At 53.6% G+C, this 4,291-nt stretch overlaps 1 long non-coding RNA gene across 1 annotated transcript; it reads left to right on the plus strand.

The window, feature by feature from the left end:
* Nucleotides 1-284: 284 nt before the first annotated feature.
* Nucleotides 285-1,564, plus strand: LOC127396238 (uncharacterized). Its single transcript, XR_007891941.1, has 3 exons — nucleotides 285-367; nucleotides 484-601; nucleotides 1,321-1,564. It is a non-coding gene; the product is annotated as an uncharacterized LOC127396238 (long non-coding RNA).
* Nucleotides 1,565-4,291: the final 2,727 nt, after the last annotated feature.

A 4,291-nucleotide genomic window follows, 5' to 3' on the forward strand; every position in this document is an offset into this window, starting at 1 on the left:
CTTTTCTTCTGATTAGAATTAAAATTCACAGTGAGAGAAACTCAAGAGAGGTGAGAAATGAACCCACAAGGATGAACTGAAGGGAAATCCCTGGGCTGGGAAGGGGCAGATGCAGGGGTGCCCAGGCCCAGGCTGTGGCTCCCGGGGCACACAGACCCCCTGCCACGTGCCAGGGCTCTGCAGAGCTTGTCACCCCAGGGGGCAGGGAGGGCCAGGGAGGGGGACACAGCCCTGGGGCACCTGCTGATCCGGAGAGGTGTCCTGGGGAGAGGTGTCCTGCTGGAGAGGTGTCCTGGTGGAGAAGTGTCCTGGTGGACAGGCATCCTGCCAAAGAGGTGTCCTGCTGGAGAGGTGTCCCAGCACAGAGGTAAGTTGTCATTATCAGGGGTGTTTGTAAGGGAATGATGAGTGCTCCCAGCTCTTGGAAGCCATGGCTTGAAAGTTGTCAACTGCCCAGGCTCAGCACAGGGTTTTTCTGCTCAGTTTCCAGATCAGCCTCGAGGATGAAGACGTCCTGCTCACCCAATATTGTGCAGCGTGTTTTGCAGTTGCCTGAAGAAGAAGCCAGGGCAAAGAAAAGTGCCCCATTTCCTGCAGACAGGTACGCCTGGCTGAGGCTGAAGGCATCTTTCACTCGAGTTAGTCCTCAGTCACAAACATGAAAGGAGCCCTGGGACAGATTTTTCTAGGCTCCAGCCATCACTTCTCCTCCCATGACCATGGTTGCTTTCAGCACCAGCCCATGTCAGACACACTCTCTGCTGTTTGCTCTTGATTTCTGCTGTCTCTCAGTCATGGCTGGTGTTTGTAGCTCATGCGGTGCAGCCTGTTCTGATTCAAGAGAGAAGAATCAGTGACAAAAGAGTGTTCAGGCAAACTTCCAGGAGTCGAAGGCTTGTAACACACAGCATCGAACCTGCTCTGATCTGAGGCCAGGTGTCCCCAGAGCAGCTGCCCCTGTTCCTGGTTGTTCCTCCAGAGTCCCCGCTTGGCAGGGACTGGTGCTGGTTCAGAGCAGGCAGCCCCTGAGACACTTTCCTTCTGTTCCTGGATGCTTTTAATCATCCAGAGTGTTCAGCTCCAGCTTCAGGGCTCTTTGCACGGTCTGAGTGCACACAAAGCTGTTGCGTTGCATCCGTGAGCGTTTTGAGCTGACAAGCAAATGTGGGAAAAATGTGTTTGTTCCCAGCCCTTTCCTTGTGATGTTTCCTTGGGAGTTCTTCAATCTCTTTCTGGTAGCCCCTCATGTTTTTCCAGGGACCTATTTGCCCCTGTCTGCTGCGAAAGTAACACCAGGAATCTTGTCTCTTTTCTCCCCAGCCTCTGCTGGACTTGAAACTGCCCATCCTGGAGCTTCTTCCAATGGAGTTGCATCCTACAAGTATGGATGCCGTGAAGAGCCATGGACCCCTCTCCTGAGGCAGCCTTGCCACAAGAGACCACCCTCCCTTGTTCCTGTGATCATCAAGATCTGTTCTGTATATATCTGTATGAAGTTTCTAGATCTGTCTGTGTGACTCCCCTTTCCGTGTTGCAGTAAACCTGTTCCAGTTTGAATTTCCAACCTTTCAGTCTCTCTTCCTTATTCTCCTTTTCTCTTCTCTCGGGAGGGTAACAGAGAGCAGTTCTGCCCTCTGGCTTGTGGTTCACCCTGACCACTAACCCAGGACAGAGGGGATAGTGTTTTCCTGCTGGGGAGCACCCCCCTTTGTTTTTATCCACACAGGCTGTGTTGACTACAGCAGCCCCACATCTGAGCTCGTCTGACTGCACTTTTCTAGACGTCTGGGCCTGCCTGATCCACAAATACACCTGACAGCCAATGATGCTTTGTTAGGATTTTGAAGGCTCATCCCTCCGTATTTTAACAAAGCTTGTGTTAGTCTTCCCCAGGAATCACTGGGGTGGTCATCTGGCCTTGGTTTACATTCCTGTACTTTGTCCTTGTGAGCTCTAATTGCATTTATCAAATCTCTAACCACTGCTTGGCAACGGTTTCTCTCTGTTTGCTGATTGGGATCCCAACTGGGATCTGCCTGAGTCCAGTCAGTCTGATTTCCTCCTGCCTGCAAGGATCCATTTCACATTCTTTTCCAGGGGCTCCAGGTGATGGGTGTTTACATCTAGGTCCCAGGTGACTGGAGGGTGGCTAATGTGACCCCATCTACAGGAAGGGCCAGAAGGAGGATCTGGGGAACTCCAGGCCTGTCAGCCTGACCTCAGGACCAGGGAGGATCGTGGAGAGGCTCATCCTGGGGAGCTCTCCTGGCAAGTGCAGGGCAGGCAGGAGATCAGGGCCAGCCAGCAGGGGTTTAGGAAAGGGAGGCCTTGCTTGGCCAACCTGATCTCTTCCTATGACCATGGGACCTGCCTTTTGGATGAGGGGAAGGCTGAGGACATCATCTCCCTGGACTTGGTGAGGCCTTGGACAGCATCTCCTGGAGAAGCTGGCGAATCATGGCGTGGACGAGTGTTCTCTTCGCTGGGTACAAAACCGGCCGGAGGGCGGCCGGTCACCAGGGGTGTCCCTCAGGGCTCCCTGTGGGGGCCAGTTTTGTCCAGTCTCTCATCACTGATCTGGATGAGGGGACCCAGTGCAGCCTCAGTCCGTTTGCAGACGACACCGAATTGGGTGGGAGTGTCGATCTCCTTGAGGGCAGGAAGGCTCTGCAGAGGGACCTGGGCAGCCTGGATCCATGGGCCGAGGCCAGTTGTGTGAGGGTCAGCCAGGCCAAGTGCTGGGTCCTGCCCTTGGGTCACACCAGCCCCAGGCAAGGGAAGGAAAATAAATCTGGAAGAGTATCAAAAAGATGTTCAGCTTGCAGGGTAGGACAGAGGTGTTTAAAGCTGTGTGAGCAGGAACGAGAGGATGATACTGACCTGGTGGTTGCCCCCCACCATCGGATGGGCCACTCGGCAGGGTGATCACCAGACCAGGATATGAGGATGGTGGTTCCCTCGAGTTCAGTCCAATAGTTGGAAGAACAAGGGGTAGACAAGAGGAAGCAATTCAAGCCCCCCCTTTGGCTGCAGTCGGCAAGGAGGGACCTGTTACAGTGAAGGTTCCTTTCTCAATCTCAGATGTAAGTAATTGGAAAATCACTGCTGGGAGCTGTAGGGACAATCCAAATAAGGGGGCAAACACTTTTGAGATGATGATTTAGATGCAGGACCCAGATTGGAGAGAGGTTGAAGCCATAATGGATGTTTTATTTGATAGCAGGGAACGGGATATGATTTGGAGAGCAGCAAAAACACGTGGAAGCACAAATTGCCTCCAGTGCTTTGCCAGGAATGGTGGAAGCCCATTTCCCATCTGTTGACCCAGGATGGGACCCTAATCTGGGGATCCATTCAGGATCAGGAATGCAATGCCTAAGGCTATTAACACATCTCAGTGATACTCCCAACTGAAACCTAATGTGTTGAGGATCATTCTGTGCTCTGAGCCGCTCTAACGCAGCAGTTCTCTCTCCCTTTGCAAGGCTCCTGGGTGCTCTACATTCCATGTCATCTTCTGTTCCTGCTGGGCTCCAACAACTCTCTCTCAACACGGTTTGCTCCCGGAGCAGTGTCCTTGCAGGAGCTGCTGCTCGGATCCTGCTCCAGCAGCCCCGGGCACACGGCTGCCTCCTGGGGAGCAGGACAGGTTTGTCTGTGGGGGCTCCACGCTGGAGCAGTTCAGGAAGGACTGCAGCCCATGGGAAGGACCCACGTGGAGCCCTTTGTGAAAGGCAGTACCTGGTGGGAAGGACCCATGCTGGAGAAAGGGACGAGCATGAAGAGGAAGGAGCAGCAGAGACCAAGTGTTCTGGACTGACCCCCAGCCCCATTCCCCAGCCCTGCGTGCCACTCAGCAGGGGAGGAAACAGGAACGAGTAACGACGGAGTGAAGTGGAGCCTGGGAAGAAGGTGGCGATGGTGGTTGAGATTTCTCTTTGCTTTTCTCCATCCCCATCTATTTTACTTGGCAATAAATGAAATTCTCATCTGATAGGACTCTGGCTTTTTTCAGTGCTTGCTCCTGAGAGCAAATGCTGATCATGTTCCATCAAGCAAAGGATGTGGGGCAGGATCTGCTGGCTGCAGAGCAGGAGGGGTGGCTGGGACCACCAGGGCCCTGAGCTGTGGCTGCACAAGCACTGGCAGGTGGCAGCAGGTGCCAGGGGAGGAGGACTTGGCCATGGGCAGTGGCTGCTGCCACACTGCCAGGCCCTGTTGCCAAACCCTCTGCAGGCTCATCACGTTCTGCAACACGTGCTTTTTCTCTTGAAACTTTTTTCTATCCAAA

This window comes from Apus apus, unplaced genomic scaffold (assembly GCF_020740795.1).
Source record: "Apus apus isolate bApuApu2 unplaced genomic scaffold, bApuApu2.pri.cur manual_scaffold_34_ctg1, whole genome shotgun sequence".
In the NCBI taxonomy this organism is placed as follows: domain Eukaryota; kingdom Metazoa; phylum Chordata; class Aves; order Apodiformes; family Apodidae; genus Apus; species Apus apus.